Source organism: Balaenoptera ricei, chromosome 1 (assembly GCF_028023285.1).
Source record: "Balaenoptera ricei isolate mBalRic1 chromosome 1, mBalRic1.hap2, whole genome shotgun sequence".
In the NCBI taxonomy this organism is placed as follows: domain Eukaryota; kingdom Metazoa; phylum Chordata; class Mammalia; order Artiodactyla; family Balaenopteridae; genus Balaenoptera; species Balaenoptera ricei.
Genome location: NC_082639.1, coordinates 157,845,228 through 157,863,037, shown reverse-complemented (window position 1 = coordinate 157,863,037; position 17,810 = coordinate 157,845,228). Strand labels below are relative to the sequence as shown.

Sequence of the window (17,810 nt, the reverse complement as noted above, 5' to 3'; positions counted from 1 at the left end):
AACTCCCCTCTTCAGAAACCAATCACCACCTGGTCTAGGGGTACGTCATCACCCAGCGCCTAAGGATCGACCTGCGTCTGGTTCCCTAAGGGTAGGTGGCTGTTCTGGGCAGTGTGGGTTTTTAATCATACGTCTTGTAAGGTGATTTGGTGTCTCAGACCCGAAACCCACAACCCCGTTGATTAGAACTGAGTTTACATTATGGTCTCCCCGATTTTTCTGCTACTGCCTCTGTCCACACTCCAGGTTCACTTTAGTATCCCAAAAGCACATCTATTGTCATCTTCGTGCTCCATCTCTCAGGCCACGTAGACATAGTCCAACATGGGTCTAAAAGAGTCTTCACTCTAATTTATTATACAAAAGCTATAAATTTCTGAATTCTCAAAGCTGGGGGAGGGGTTCTTAAAAGTTTATTAATTTACCACCATCCTCCAAACTTAATACTAGAAAGATCGATGAGGAAAGAATGGTGTCTTTCCTTTGTATTGAGAGAAAAAACCGAGAGAAGGTTACAGAACTGTGAGGGAGCAGGATCCTGGTCTAGTATCACCAGTACGAATAAGTTATTGTGTGTCCTAAGTTAGGTTCTTTGTCCTTCTAAGTTCTTTGCAGCTCCCAAAAGGTGCTAATCCCTGGCTTGAGAAGCATGGTACTTAGGGACCAGGAATCCAAACTGTTGGACCCATCAGACAGTGCCACCCTAACATATTTAGAAACAGACTTCTGTTTTTAATTACTTAATACATAGACATTCATTAGGCGCAAACCACTGGCCTTTTACTAACATCGTGTAACGGACTATCACTAGAGATGGTGCTAATAGGGTTGAATCAATTAGGAATTATAATTGAAACTGAGTAATTGATTATAGTCGTGAACTATTCAAATTTATCTAAAGTTATAACATGAACAAGGGTCTAATAGACTGAACTAAAAGAAAATTGTTTCAAATAATTTTTCCATGATTGATGTTTGTAGTCAAAACACAGCTGGTAAAGCACCAAGGCTTCTCATTTCACAACATTAATAAAAAGTTCATAACGCCCACATGCAAGTATATTTCTGCTAATGTGGTACCCTGTTGAAAACACCGAGGCATTGAGACTCTGGAGGAAATCAAAGGTGCAAAAGAAATAAACCCTATTTTTATGCCGTCACTATCGGAGACTTAAAGGTTTTAACTGAAACATTCATTTTCAACCTTATAATTACTATTTTAATTCACTGGAATGAAAGAAGTGCTAACCCCAAAACTGTTTATCTTTCAAATTTCAAGAATATGAAGATCTAAAGCAAAGCCCCCTCTTAAGTCCTTTGGCCACATTAGTGGAACCAAACACATGTAAATCTTTTATTTCGCCTTTTACTAAAAAGCAGCAATTTTTAATTAATGACACTGCTAGATTCCAAACTCAAAGATACACATTCTTTCTAGAAAGACAAGTTGTAAAAGTTACTAAAAGAGCTGTTATGTTTTTTCAAGTTCCAAAAAGAATTTTATTGAAAATTTTTATGAAAATTTCCTTCAGCTTATAGACTTGATTTGGGAATGAATTGACATCTATATACTATTGAGTCTTTCCACTCAGGAACTTGATATGCATCTCCATTTAGTAACATCTTCTTTTATGCCCCTTAATTTGTTTTTACTCAAATTTATTGTTTATTCTTGTCAATGTTTTCTTTATCTTTTTATTGAAGTATAGTTGATTTACAATATTATATTAGTTTCAGGTGTACAACATAGTAATTCAATCTCTTTATATATTATACTCCATTTACAAAGTAATGGCTATATTTCCCTGTACTGTACAATATATCCTTGTTGCTTACTTATTTTATACATAGTAGTTTGTGTCTCTTAATCTCATACCCCTGTCTTGCCCCTCCTTCTTCCTTCTCCCCATTGGTAGCCACTAGTTTGTTCTCTGTATCTGTGAGTCTGTTTCTGTTTTGTTATTACATTCGTTTTATTTTTTAGATTCCATATATAAGTGATAACATACAGTATTAGTCTTTATCTGACTTATTTCACTAGGCATAATCTCTAGGTCCATCCACATTATTGCAAATGGCAGAATTTCTTTTTTTTTATGGTCAAGTACTATTCCATTGTGTGTGTGTGTGTGTGTGTGTGTGTGTGTGTGTGTATACACATCTTCTTTATCCATCCATCTTTTGATGGACATTTGTGTAGCTTCCATATCTTGGCTATTGTAAATAATGCTGCTGTGATAATTAGCGTGCATGTATCTTTTCAAATTAGTGTTTTCGTTTTCTTCAGATATCCAGCAGTGGAATTGCTGGATTATATGGTAGTTTGATTTTTAGGTTTTTGAGAAACCTCCCTACTGTTTTCCAGAGTGGCTGCACCAATTTAAAATCCCACCACTAGTGTACTAGCGTTCCCTTTTCCCCACATCCTTGCCAGCATTTGTTATTTATGGTCTTTTTGATGATAGCCATTTTGACAGGTGTGAGGTGATATCTCGTGGTTTTGATTTATATTTCTCTGATAATTAGCAGTGTTGAGCATTTTTTCATGTGCCTGTTAGCCATCTGTATATCTTCTTTGGAAAAATGTCTGTTCAGGTCTTCTGCTCATTTTTACATTGGGTTCTTTGTTTTTTTGATATTGAGTTGTATGAGCTGTTTATATTTTTTGGATATTAATCTTTTATCAATCATATCATTTGCATATATTTTCTCCCATTCAGTAGGTTGTCTTTTTGTTTAGTCAATGATTTCCTATGGTGTGCAAAAGCTTTTAAGTTTAATTAGGTCCCATTTGTTTATTTTGCTTTTATTTCTTTTGCCTTAGAAGACAGATCCAAAAAATATTGCTATGATTTATGTCAAAGGGTGTTCTGCCTATGTCCTCTTGTAGGAGTTTTATGGTTCCTAGTCTTACATTTAGGTCTTTAATCCATTTTGAGTTTATTTTTGTATATGGTGTGAGGAAATGTTCTAATCTCATTGTTTTACATGTAGCTGTCCAGTTTGTTCAGCACTATTTACTGAGGAGACTGTCTTTTTTCCGTTGTATATTCCTGCCTCCTTTGTTGTAGATTGATTGATCATAGTGTGTGGGTTTATTTCTGGAATCTTTTTTCTATTCCACTGATATATGTGTCTGTTTTTGTGCCAGTACTGTGCTGTTTTTATTACTGTAGCTTTGTAGTATGAACGGAGTCAGGGAGTGTGATACCCCCAGCTTTGTTCTTTTTTTCTTCAAGATTGCTTTGGCAATTTTGTATCTTTGTGGTTCCATATAAATTTTAGGATTATTTGTTCTAGTTCTGTGAAAAATGTCATGGGTATTTTGATAGGGATTGCATTAAATCTCTAGATTGCTTTAGGTTGTGTGGACATTTTAACAATATTATTTCTTCCAATCCAAGAACACAGAATATCTTTCCATTTCTTTCTATAATTTTCAAATTCCTTCATCAATAATTTATAGTTTTCAGAGTATAGGTATTTCATTCCTTGGTTAAGTTTATTCCAAGGTATTTATTCTTTTTGATGTGATTGTAAATGGAATTGTTTTCTTAATTTCTCTTTCTGAGAAATTATTAGTATACAGAAATGCAACAGATTTCTGTCTATTAATCTTGTATCCTGCAACTTTACCGAATTTGTTTGTTAGTTCTAGTGGGTTTTTGGTAGAGACTTTAGGGTTTTCTATATATGGTATCATTTCATCTGCAGATAGTGACAGTTTTAAGAATTCCTTTCCAGTCTGGATGCCTTTTATTTCTTTTTCTTGTCTGATTGCCATGGCTAGGACTTCCAATACTATGTTAAATAGAAGTGGCAGGAGTGGGCATCCTTTTCTTATTCCTGATTTTAGAGGGAAAGCTTTTGGCTTTTCACCATTGAGTATGATGTTAGCTGTGGGTTTGTCATAAATAGCTTTTATTATGTTGAGATATGTTCCCTGTATACCAACTTCGATGAGAGTTTTTACAATGAATGGTTGTTAAATTTTGTCAAATGTTTTTTCTGTATCTGTTGAGATGATCATGTGACTTTTATCCTTCATTTTGTTAATATGGTAAATCACATTGATTTGTGATTATTGAATCATTTTATGTTTTTAAAATTAATTTTATTTATTTATTTTTGGCTGCGTTGGGTCTTGGTTGCTGTGCGCGGGCTTTTTCTAGTTGCAGCGAGCGGGGGCTACTCTTCATTGCAGTGCACGGGCTTCTCACTGCGGTGGCTTCTCTTGTTGTGGAGCACAGGCTCTAGGCGCTTGGGCTTCAGTAGTTGTGGCACGTGGGCTCAGTAGTTGTGGCTCTCAGACTCTAGAGCACAGTCTCAGTAGTTGTGGCACACGGGCTTAGTTGCTCCACGGCATGTGGGATCTTCCCGGACCAGGGCTCGAACCCGTGTCCCCTGCATTGGCAGGCAGATTCTTAACCACTGCGCCACCAGGGAAGCCCGCGATTATTGAATCATTCCTGATTCCCTGGAATAAATACCACTTGATCATTGGTGCATGATACTTTTTATAGGTTATTGAGTTTGATTTGCTGATAATTGTAGAGATTTTTTTGCATCAGAGATATTGGCCTGTAATTTTCTTTTTTTTTTGTAATGTCTTTATCTAGTTTTGGTATCAGGGTAATGGTGGCCTTATAGAATGAATTTGGAAGTGTTCCACGTTCTTCATTTTTGGAATAGTCTAAAACTTATAGGTATTAGTTCTTCTTTATATGTTTGGTAGAGTTCTTCTGTAAAGCCATTGGATCCTGGACTTTTGTTTGCTTGTTTTTGTTGTTTTGTTTTGTTTTTGTTTGTTCATTTGTTTTTACTGATTCAATTTTACTCCTAGTGATTAGTCTTGTCAGATTGTCTATTTCTTCCTGATTCAGTCTTGAAAGGTTGTATGTTTCTAGAAATTTGTCCATTTTTTCTAGATTGTCCAATTTGTTGGCATATAACTGTTCATAGTATTCTCATGATGTTTTGTATCTGTGTGGTATTGGTTGTTGTTTCTCATCTTGTTTGTTTAGGTCCTCTCTCTTTGCTTCTTGGTGAGCCTGGCTAAAGGTTTATTAATTTCGTTTGTCTTTTCAATGATCCAGCTCTTGGTTTCTTTGATATTTTCTGGGGTTTTTAGTCTCTGTTTTATTTATTTCCTCACTGATCTTTATTGTTACCTCCCTCCTGCTGACTTTGGGCTTTGTTTGTTTTTCTTTTTCTAATTCCTTTATATGGAAGTTGAGGTTGTTTATTTGAGATTTTTCTTATTTCTTGTGATAGGCCTGTATTTTTATAAACTTCCCTCTTAAAACTGCTTTTGCTGCATTCCATAGATTTTGGAAAGTTGTTTCCATTTTCATTTGTCTTGAGGTATTTTCTGATTTCCCTTTTGATTTCTTCATTGACCCATTGGTTTTTTAGTAGCATGTTGTTTAATCTCCACATGTTTGTTCTTTTCCCATTTTTCTTCCTGTAATTGATTTCTATTTTCATACCACTGTGGTTGGAAAAAATACTTGATATAATTTTTATCTTCTTAAACTTGTTGGGACTTATTCTGTGGCCTAGCATGTGCTGTATCCTGGAGAATGTTTTTTCTTTTTGCTGTTCTAATTGGGTGATTTCCATTATTCTATCTTCCCGATCACGTGTGCATTATTTTGTATCACCAAGACTGCTGTTCATTTCTTCTAATGTGTTTTCATTTCAGTTATTATATTCATCTGTTCTGACTGGTTCTTTTTATTTATATTTTATAGTTCCTAATTAAAATTCTCACTATGTCCATCTATTCTTTTTCCCAATTCCATTAGCATTCTTATCACTAATGCTTTGAATTCTTTATCGGTAAATTGGTTATTTCTGTCCATTTGTTGTTTTTTCAGGGTTTTTCTCTGGCTTTTCAAATGAGACAAATTCCTCTGTCTTCTCATTTTGCTTATCTTTCTCTGTCTCTATGAAATTAAGTTAAACAGTTACCTATAGCAGTCTTGAAGGAGTGTCCTTATGTAGGAGCTTCCCTATAGTCTGTGTGTGTCCAGTGGCTTTGGTGGGAGAGTTGTATTTGACATGAACACAAGTCCTGTCTTTCCTCAGGATCTGCTGGCAGCTATCACCTTGGTAAGAAGTGGGGCTGAAAATAGAAGGGCTAGGGCCAGAGTTGGGTGTGAGGCGGGACTTTCTCTCTGCTTAGTGGCTGTCACTGCCCTACTGGGGGTGGGGTCAGGTCCCAAGCTACTGGAGCAGAATCCCTGAGGGTCAGTTCCAAGCTGAGTCAGTTCCCTTTAAGTGCGTGCTCTTCCCCCTCCCAACACTGGAACCCTCGCCCCAGAGGGGAGCAGTACTGGAGCATGAGGGGTTGGTGTGGGTATCTGGTGAGGGTCAAGCATGGTGTGTGGCTGTCTGGCTGCTGTCAGAAATCAAGACTGCCTCTGATGGGCTGCCTTTTGCAATCATCTGTAATGGCTGCTCCCTCCCTGCTCAGATGCTGCTTTTGGTTTGAACTACTTCGGCATCTCACAGCCAAGCCTTTTCCTTAGTCATGGCAGCCCTTGCTCCAGTGTGGAACTGCAACGCCAGGTAAGTGGTGCTGGAGTGTTCACTCGGCTCAGGCTGGGGCAGGTACCAGGGCGGTCACAAGACACCAGTCAGCCACTCAAGCAGTTTCAGTCTGCCCTCTCTGCCCTGCTTTGGAAGCAAGCAAGTGTTTATGCACTCCTCAGCAGAGTCCGGGCTTCCCACAGCCCTCCTGTTAGTCTCACTGGTCCTCCAGTCAGCCAAGGGGGCTCATCATCCTTTTGTTGGATTTGAGTGTTGGGGCACCCAGTGTGTGGCTCAAAACACTCACTCTTTAGGAAGGGTCTCCACCTGTGTAGTCTCTCTTTTACTCTGAGTCCTCTCCCAGGGGCACGGATCCTGACCTGATTGCTTTTCTTCCCTTGCTACCCAATTCTGTGTGATCTTTCTTAAAGCCTTGGTTGTGCAGGAGTCCTTCTGCTAGTCTCCAGTTAGCTTTCAGTGAGAGTTGTTCCACATATAGATATATTTTAGATGTGTTCACAGGGGCAGATGAGTTCTGCATCTGCCATCTTGATTCAAGTCCAAGGAGCCGTTTTTATTTCTTTATTTAATAAAATTATTTCTTTTTATTTAATTTGCAATACCTATCACTTCTTTTTTTAATCAGATCATATATACATATATTTATTAAAGTATAGTTGATGTATAATATTATATAAGTCTACAGGTGTACAATATAGTGATTCACAATTTTTAAAAAATAAATTTATTTATTTATTTAGTTTTGGCTGTATTGGGTCTTCACTTCTGCGTGGGGGCTTTCTGTAGTTGCAGCCAGCGGGGGCTACTCTTCATTGTGGTGCATGGGCTTCTCATTGCAGTTGCTTCTCTTGTTGCAGAGCACGCGCTCTAGGCATGCAGGCTTCAGTAGTTGTGGCGCGTGGGCTCTAGAGTGCAGGTTCAGTAGTTGTGGCGCACAGGCTTAGTTGCTCCGTGGCATGTGTCGCCTGCATTGGCAGGCAGATTCTCAACCACTGTGCCATCCAGAAAGCCCGTGATTCACAATTTTTAAAGGTTATACTCCGTTTATACTTATAAAATATTGACTATATTCCCTGCATTGTACAATATATCCTTGTAGTTTATTTTATATCTAATAGTTTGTACCTCTTAATCCTCTACCCTTATATTGTCCCTCCCCCTTCTCTCTCCCCACTGGTAACCACTAGTTTGTTCTCTATATCTGTGAGTCTGCTTCTTTTTTCTTATATTCACTAGTTTGTTGTATTTTTTAGATTCCACATATAAGTGATATCATACAGTATTTGTCTTTCTGTGTCTGACTTACTTCACTTAGCATAATATCCTCTAAGTCCATCCATGTTGCTACAAATGGCAAAATTTCATTTCTTTTTATGGCTGAGTAATATTCCAGTGTGTGTGTGTGTGTGTGTGTGTGTGTGTGTGTGTATACATACACACATACCACATCTTCTTATCCATTCATCTATTGATGGACATTTAGATTGCTTCCATATTTTGGCTATCGCAAATGATGCTGCTATGAACATTGGTGTGCATATATCTTTTTGAATTAGTGTTTTCATTTTTTTTTCTTGGATATATACCCAGGAGTTGAATTGCTGGATCATGTGGTAGTTCTATTTTTAGTTTTCTGAGAAACTGCCATACTGTTTTCTACAGTGGCTGCACAAATTTACGTTCCCACCAACAGTGGAACCCAGTGTTCGAGGGTTCCTTTTTCTCCACATCCTTGCCAACATGTGTTATTTGTGTTCTTTTTGGTGATAGCCATTCAAACAGGTGTGAGTTGATATCTCATTGTGGTTTTGATTTGCATCATTTCCCTGATGATTAGCGTTGTTGAGCATCTTTTTATGTGCCTCTTGGCCGTCTGCATTTTCTATTTGGAAAAATGTCTGTTCGTTTCTTCTGCCCATTTTTTGGTTTTAATTGAGTTGTTTGGGTTTTTTGATGTTGAGTTGCATGAGTTCTTTATATATGTTGTATATTAACCCCTTATCAATCATAGTATTTGCAAATATTTTCTCCCATTCAATAGGTTGTCTTTTTGTTTTGTCCATGGTTTTCTTTGCTGTGCAAAAGTTTTTAAGTTTAAAGTCCCATTTGTTTATTTTTGCTTTTATTTCCTTTGTTTTAGGAGATGGATCAAAAAAATATTGCTACGATTTATGTCAAAGAGTGTTTTGCCTTTGTTTTCCTGTAGGAGTTTTATGGTTTCTGGTCTTACATTTAGGTCTTTAATACATTTCGAGTTTATTTTTGTATAGGGTGTTAGAGAATGTTTTAATTTCATTCTTTCACATGTAGCTGTTCAGTTTTCCCAGCACCATTCATTGAAGAGACTGTCTTTTTTCTATTGTATGTTCTTGTCTCCTTTGTTGTAAATTAATTGACCATAAGTGCGTGGGTTTTAGCCTAGCTATTAGGAAGAGGGTGGAAAGAGAATGTTGTTCTAAAATTTTTGTCCTCAACAAAGTGGAAAATTTAAGGACAGTACATGAATATATATAGCATTAGGATGGTATCTTTCTAGATTATACCCATCCTACATTTTTGGTATTAAATCAGCCTTTATTTTGTGCTAATAGTAAATGATAATGGTGGTGTTTGCTTTTTCAAGTCCTTTCTTGTCAAAACTTAAAAGTGGCAAATCTATATGGTTTGCCAGAATCTTCTTTTAAATTTTAACAGTCTGTGAAATTCTAAAGCCTAGGCACCATTGCTTTGGCGGCATTGGAAAATTATCCCTTCTGATTTAGAAAAATATGTAACAGTAGAATTTCCTTTCGGGGGCAGTGTAGTATAATAAAACAATATAGAAAAGTAATAGAGTGTGGATTCTGAAGCCAGACTTACCTGGGTACAAAAAAAGTATCTCTGCCACTTATTATCTGCATGACCATGGAAAAATTAATATTTAATCTCCCTGGGTTTCAGTCTCCTTTATCTATAAATTAAAGATAATAAAAACACCTGCTTCATTGGGCTACTGGAATAATTAAATTAATTAATCCATGAGAAGTTTTAAAATAATAAATCACTCAATAAATGTCAGCTATTATTATTGTGGTGGTGGTGATGGTTAAAACTGTGGTGGTAGTGGTTGTTATTTGAGGACACCTTAGGTAATTAATTTCTTTTTGCTTTTACTTCATGAAGAGAGAAAATATAGGGAAATCAGAAGCAAGACATATCATTTTTGCTGATTAAAATGCTAGAAGACTAGCTGATATTTATTGAGTGCTTGCCATGCAAGTGACAGAATCACAATTCAAACTGATGACTGCCTGGCTTCAATGCCCATATATAAAACCACTGTATTATACTGCCTCTAAAATGAAGAAAATCATATTAAAGCATTGCCTTTGAATAATATTAGGTGTCTAAATAGGTGTGGAATCAAAACAGTGGCTAAGATGGAGAAAATCTGTAAGATAGAAAATAAATTGAAAGGGTACTTAAACAATGAGTTTCTATGATGTGCCAAAGCTATGGACAAGGTCTGAGAAGAATCTGATTCAAAATAAGATTAAATGGCACCTAGAAAAAGTACATTAATTAAATCTGGAGAAAACTGCTTTTGAATAATTTTTTATATATCCTATTTAAAATATGATAGAATAGTTTTATCTAGTTAAGATGGAGGCCAAGTGTTTTTCAGTTAAAAAAACTAGAGTAGTCTAGTAATGGAGAACTCAGATTCTAGAAGCGTATATCTGGGTTTGAATCTCTGTTCCTCCTCTTAATAGCTACATGACCTTGTAGGTGAGGAAAAAATTTTTCCTCTACCTTCTTAGGTTCTGAATCTTAGGAGTCCTGCAAATTAAACTGACAAAAGACAGATTAACAAGACAAAAAAATCCCAGTTATTTACATATGTAACATACATACACGGGGAGACCTCAGTGATGAGTAACTCAGAGAGGTGATTATAATTTGGGGTTTATAAACCATTAAGAGGTGAAGGGGAGGAAAAGGAAGGCACTTACAGGAAAACAAATTACTTTTTGGAAAGATAAATGGGCTTTCAGGAAAACAAACAGGCTATAAGAAAATTTGTGATAATGTTTTTCTATCCAGGTGTAAGTGGCTTTTCTGTCTACGTTAGGGCCATACAACTCCCCTAAATAAGGGATTTGGGGTAGGTTTTATTTGCATTCTCCCTTCCGGGAGTAGATCTGCCCTGAAGAAGAATTTACGGTAGCCTTGTTTTCCAGAAGTTGCTGCTTTTAGTCAGATAAGGGAAACTCTGAGAAGGTTGTTTTTGTTTTTGTTTTGTTTTCTGTATCTGTTGAATCTCAAATGTCTTTAGCTTAAAATAATCTTTATACAAAGGTGACATATTTAGGGATGGCATATTCTTATCTCCTTTGACCTTGAGCAAATTACTTTATCTTACCAAAATTCAGTGTCCTTATCTATAAAATGGGCATAATAATGGTACCCAATTCATAGAGTTGTTGTGAGCATTAAATGAGATAATATGTGGAAAGCTCTTAGATCAGCACCTGGTACATAATAAGCATTCAATAAACATTAGCTATTCTTTTTTTTTTTTTCACACACACACACACACACACACTGGGGTTTATTTTTACAAGAGATAAATAAACTGACACCAAGCATTGTACATGGATGACCACAACAAAAGCAACAATGATTGCAATTACCAAACATGAAACACACTCATAGTATGTCATAATATTGACATTCAGTCCAATAATCCTCCACTGTAACAGCTTCTTTACTTTGCAGTGAAAATTGATTTGTATATTTTTTGCCTCTGAGTCCTTGTGGGATTTTTTTTTTATTCAAACAGAAAGTCACAAAAATTATAATCATCCTCATCAGTTCACTCAGTCCCATGTAATTAATTTTTTTATCTTGATCTTTTGTTAGCACTTTTATGAATTCATCAGTTTTCCATTAGAGTTCTGAAAATGCTTATTCATTCAGTTCAGCAGTATAGTCAGTTACCAGAAACCTGTACTTATCAGAGTCTTTTCCATGAATTCCTTGAAGATGAAACCCTTCTATAGGAACATTTTTGCAAAAGCATCAGAGTACACCCAGAACTGTCTGTAAATGACAAAAGACTTAAAAATGACCATGGTTAAAGATTTGATGAAAGTTTATAATAATGCAATTGACAAGGAAGTTTAGTTATTTCTGAGATATACATTTTAAAGTAATAACTAGAATTATGACTTATAACATTAACCAGAACATGTAAGATTTTTAGAAATTTCATGTAATGTCTGAAACATTTATATTAACATATTTCCATACAAATAACCCAAAGAAAGTTTAGTATTAGTTGTTTTTTTGTTTGTTTGTTTGTTTTTTTATACTGCAGGTTCTTATTAGTCATCAATTTTATACACACCAGTGTATACATGTCAATCCCAATCGCCCAATTCAGCACACCACCATCCCCACCCCACTGTGGTTTCCCCCCCTTGGTGTCCATACATTTGTTCTGTACAGCTGTGTCTCAACTTCTGCCCTGCAAACCAGTTCATCTGTACCAATTTTCTAGGTTCCACATACATGCGTTAATATACGATATTTGTTTTTTTCTTTCTGACTTACTTCACTATGTATGACAGTCTTTAGATCCATCCACATCTCAACAAATGACTCAATTTTGTTCCTTTTTCTGGCTGAGTACTATTCCATTGTATATATGTTCCACATCTTCTTTATCCATTAGTCTGTTGATGGGCATTTAGGTTGCTTCCATGACCTGGCTATTGTAAATAGTGCTGCAATGAACATTGGGATGCATGTGTCTTTTTGAATTATGGTTTTCTCTGGGTATATGCCCACTAGTGGGATTGCTGGATCATATGGTAATTCTATTTTTAGCTTTTCAAGGAACCTCCATACTGTTCTCCATAGTGGCTGTATCAATTTACATTCCCAGCAACAGTGCAAGAGGGTTCCCTTTTCTCCACACCCTCTCCAGCATTTGTTGTTTGTAGATTTTCTGATGATGCCCATTCTAACTGGTGTGAGGTGATACCTCATTGTAGTTTTGATTTGCATTTCTCTAGTAATTAGTGATGTTGAGCAGCTATTCATGTGCTTCTTGGACATCTGTATGTCCTCTTTGGAGAAATGTCTATTTAGGTCTTCTGCCCATTTTTGGATTGGGTTGTTTGTTTCTTTAATATTGAGCTGCATGAGCTGTTTATTTATTTTGGAGGTTAATCCTTTGTCCATTGATTCGTTTGTGAATATTTTCTCCCATTCTGAGGGTTGTCTTTTTGTCTTGTTTATGGTTTCCTTTGCTGTGCAAAAGCTTTGAAGTTTCATTAGGTCCCATTTGTTTATTTTTGTTTTTATTTCCGTTACTCTAGGAAGTGGATCAAAAAAGATCTTGCTGTGATTTATGTCAAAGAGTGTTCTTCCTATGTTTTCCTCTAAGAGTTTTATAGTGTCCGGTCTTACATTTAGGTCTCGAATCCATTTTGAGTTTATTTTTGTGAATGGTGTTAGGGAGTGTTCTAATTTCATTCATTTACATGTAGCTGTCCAGTTTTCCCAGCACCACTAATTGAAGAGACTGTCTTTTCTCCATTGTATATCTTTGCCTCCCTTGTCATAGATTAGTTGACCATAGATGTGTGGGTTTACCTCTGGGCTTTCTATCTTGTTCCATTGATCTATGTTTCTGTTTTTGTGCCAGTACCATATTGTCTTGATTACTATAGCTTTGTAATATAATCTGAAGTCAGGGAGTCTGATTCCTCCAGCTCCGTTTTTTTCCTTCAAGACTGCTTTGGCTATTCGGGGTCTTTTGTGTCTCCATACAAATTTTAAGATGATTTGTTCTAGTTCTGTAAAAAATGCCATTGGTAATTTGATAAGGCTTGCATTGAATCTGTAGATTGCTTTGGGTACTACAGTCATTTTCACAATATTGATTTTTCCAATCCAAGAACATGGTATAGCTCTCCATCTGTTGGTATCATCTTTAATTTCTTTCATCAGTGTCTTATAGTTTTCTGCATACAGGTCTTTTGTCTCCCTAGGTAGGTTTATTCCTAGGTATTTTATTCTTTTTGTTGCAGTGGTAAATGGGAGTGTTTCCATAATTTCTCTTTCAGATTTTTCATCGTTAGTGTATAGGAATGCAAGAGATTTCTGTTCATTAATTTTGTATCCTGCAACTTTACCAAATTCATTGATTAGCTCTAGTAGTTTTCTGGTGGCATCTTTAGGATTCTCTATGTATAGTATCATGTCATCTGCAAACAGTGACAGTTTTAGTTCTTTTCCAATTTCTATTCCTTTTATTTCTTTTTCTTCTCTGATTGCCGTGGCTAGGACTTCCAAAACTATGTTGAATAATAGTGGTGAGAGTGGACATCCTTGTCTCATTCCTGATCTTAGAGGAAATGCTTTCAGTTTTTCACCATTGAGAATGATGTTTGCTGTGGATTTGTCATACATGGCCTTTATTAAAACATTAGCTATTCTTATTTGCTACACTTACAACTAGAAACCTATTGGTTTGACTCAGTAATTCTCAACCTTGGCTGCACAGTAGACTCTCTGGTGGAATTTTATAAAGTACCAGCAACCTAGCCCCATACCCAAAGGTTCTTATTCAATAGGTCTGAGATAAGGTCTGGACACCCACATTTTTAAAAAAGATCCCCAGATAACTTTAATGCCCAAATATTGAGCACTACAGGTTTAGGTTAGGGGCCAATAAACCAGAGGTGCAGGACAAATATGACCCCTTGCTTGTTTTTGAAAATAAAGTTTTAATGGAACACAGCCATGCCTATTTGTTTATGTGTTATCTGTGGCTACTTTCACTCTACAAGAGCAGTTGAGTAGTTGTGACAAAGACCGTATGACTCTGAAAGTCTATAATATTTAACTATTTACAATACGTTTGCTGACTTCTAGTTTAGGATGAAGTTCCTGGGCAGCCTATACTACATGGGGGCAATATAGCTTCATTACAGCGTCAAGATTTTTGGGATTAATAAAGCTTAAAAATTAACTCTGTAAAACTAAACACATCAGGAATGATAGAAATGATTATATTTTTTCTATCTATAAGATCCTTTCTCTAGTTTCCAATCATACATAAGTCTGTTCTGTCTTGGAAACATCTATGCCAAACACTGCTTCCTCCTCTATCTACCATTCATGACTAGCAAGTATAATTTTTACCAATGGTCTTTGTTTTTTTCAGCACCCATCACTTCTTATGTCTCCAAATTCTAGCTTCAAAACTTACCTGTTCATTGAAACGTTACTCTCCAGGGTTGCCAGTGATCTCCTAACTGCATTTTCAGAGTTCTCTTCCTTCTTGTGTTTCTATGGAAATCCTCCTTGAAAGCATCTTCTCCGTGACACTTCACTTCCTTAGTTCTCTTGCTACCTCTCTGGCCACTCTCACAGTGAAGAAGCTCTTTGTTCTTCTCCTCTAACCTGTATTCTCTTAATATGCTCTGTTTAGTATGGGTATAAGTCCATGTCAGTGCCCTATTTTGCTTTTGTAAATTCCCTATAAAGTTTGGGAATCAGATTGCTAATTTACAAGGGGCATGGCCATGGTTTAGTATGAAATGCGACCGTTAAGAAGGAATTGATGGGGCTTCCCTGGTGGCGCAGTGGTTGAGAGTCTGCCTGCCAATGCGGGGGACGCGGGTTCGAGCCCTGGTCTGGGAAGATCCCGCGTGCCGCGGAGCAACTGGGCCCGTGAGCCACGGCTACTGAGCCCGCGCGTCTGGGGCTTGTGCTCCTCAACAAGAGAGGCCACGACAGTGGGAGGCCCGTGCGCCGCGATGAGGAGTGGCCCCCACTTGCCGCAGCTTGAGAAGGCCCACGCACAGAGGCGAGGACCCAACACAGCCAAAAATAAATAAATAATTAATTAATTAATTAAAAAAAAAAAAAGAAGGAATTGATATTAATAAAGAGGTTTGATCAAGTATCATGTCCGAAGGGCAGCCTAGAACAAGTTGGGGGCGGGTGGGGGTGTGGACACAACTTTGCTCAGCCTCATAAGCTCACACACACTTAATGACCCAGTCAACTTTGAGAGCCAAGTTCAAGTCTAACCTTAAAGACTTTTATACTGTATCCTCCATTAGGGAATTCCTGCTCCATTCCTTTCTTCTGAGTAACATTGGAGCCCTGTGGGATGCCAAAAAAAAAAAAAAAATTGCTATCTGTAAACACTCCACTTGTGGTTTACTATAATTAGCTCAGAGCTCTGTGAATTATGCTTAAAAATTCCTGAAGTCATCTCACCCTATAGCTACTGCCTCACCACTGCTACCATACCAGAAAATATTTCCACTAGACTCCCCTTCGGTATTTCTCTTTCTTCCCACATATTGGAAGATGGAACACTGTTCCTGATTTACAAAAGTGTCTTAATAGGTCATTTTGGGGGGTATTGTACTTGGCAGATGTGGAACCAAATAACCATACTGGTCTATGTATGTGGTGGCCTCACCCATTACAAAGTGGCTAACAGCATCATCCATACATTGAGAACAGGGGAGGGGTGGTTGGTTATCCATTAAGCCAACTAATTGTTTCTCTCTTTGGATGACAGAGTAGAATAAACTGTCCTTATGGGCCCATTTTCAAGGAAAGCTTGCACTAGAACCAAGCCAAAGCAATTGAGAACCACAGGTTCAGATCAGGGCTCGGCATAGGTAGATGGGAAGTAGAAATTTTAGCTATGCAAACTTGCAGAGCTAAGAATGGAAAGCTCTGCCTCTCAGTTAATGCTAAGATAAACTGAGCTACATGATATGGTTTTAAGGACCAAGTCTTGACCTACCTTCCACTTGGAAAGAATAGGGAATTCCAACTGTGCATGTAGGAGCACTCTGAAACACTGGCCACGTTTCCCCCTCGACACTCAGGCTCTTCTGGCTCAAAACCCACAAGCACATTATACCTAAAAGACCCAAACCTTCTACTTTACCTCACACGGCAACTTAACCATCTCTGTAAGTCAAAAACAACCTCCCTATCCTGCCGTGTTATCAGAATCCTAGATAAATAAGTCACATACCAGGAGGTGTTTTTTAACTTGAAGTAAAGGAAACTGATTCTGACATCTTAAGTATTATTGAATATAGCTGGTTCTAAGGGATTACTCTTCTGTCAAGTGGATGAGGCTTGTATAGTATAGAGAAAGCTTATTTGGCAAGAAGGAATGAAGCAAACTCTCCAAGAAACGCAGTGCATGAGATAGAGGGACAGTATTTCCTAGATTTCTAAGGCTAGGTTTCCTATGTCCCTATTACAATTCCTCTTGAAATCCAGGTGCATTCCTTTCCTTGTTTTCATGAGACACCCCTGCGGTTTTAAACTACTCTGAGTTGGTTCTTTCTATTTGTAACTAAAGAATATTAACTAATCTCTTTGCTCTCTAAGCCTGAATCCTACTTGCACCAACTTGCAGTGTGGATTCAGCAAGCCACTGACTCCCCCTGGGGGAGGGAGGGCAGCACACTTCGTGAACAAAAGAAACATATCCATTTTTAAAAGATTGCTACAACTTCAACAGGATCACTCAACAGGATGATGGCTAACAAACAGATCACCAACATCGTGGGCCATCTCCATAGACCTGAGATTTTAATGAATTTCCATCTTTTGGCATTAACCAAAAGAGTATGTTGGCTTCTTCTGACGGATTCCCTTGTATTCTTCCTAGGACTAATGAATGGATTTCTCATGGCCTCCTAGAAAAAATAGTTATCTGTCTAGATGACATTTTGATTTATATGCCCATTTGACCTCTCATGATTCCCTGCTCTGGGCCACAGCACCTCTGAGATAACCTTGAGCAATTTACATTTGAGAGCCCAAAGGTAGAGTTCCTGGGCAACATCATATCCTTCCAAGATGTCTATATGAAGCTGGACAAGTTATCAGTGGTCCTGGAGTAGCAAGCCTCTGGATAATGAAGGCCGTCCAATAATTTCCAGAGAATACTGGATAAGAGCAGCAGTTCAGCACTGATTCTTTGCCTAATGAGCCCAAGGACCAATGGACAAGAAAGTGAAAGGATTTATCTGGTATTTGGCTGTAGCAGGGACTTTCTCATTCCTTGGCTCCAATCTTGACCTAACTTGACCTAGCTCAGCCTAACAAGACACTTCTAAAACAATGTAGGGCCATAAAATGATCTCTGATCCTGCTTCTCCAATATCTTTGTGCCCAAGTCTAGAACCACCGGTCCTATCTCAGGAGCTGGAACA

The 17,810-nt window shown here is 37.5% G+C and overlaps 1 long non-coding RNA gene across 1 annotated transcript in view; it reads left to right on the top strand.

Annotated features, from left to right (window-relative positions):
• Window positions 1–32: 32 nt before the first annotated feature.
• LOC132374882 (uncharacterized) overlaps window positions 33–17,810 on the top strand; it is a 34,706-nt gene continuing 16,928 nt past the window's right edge. The window contains exon 1 of the long non-coding RNA XR_009505794.1: window positions 33–91. This is a non-coding gene — a long non-coding RNA (uncharacterized LOC132374882). The remainder of the gene's footprint in view (window positions 92–17,810) is intronic.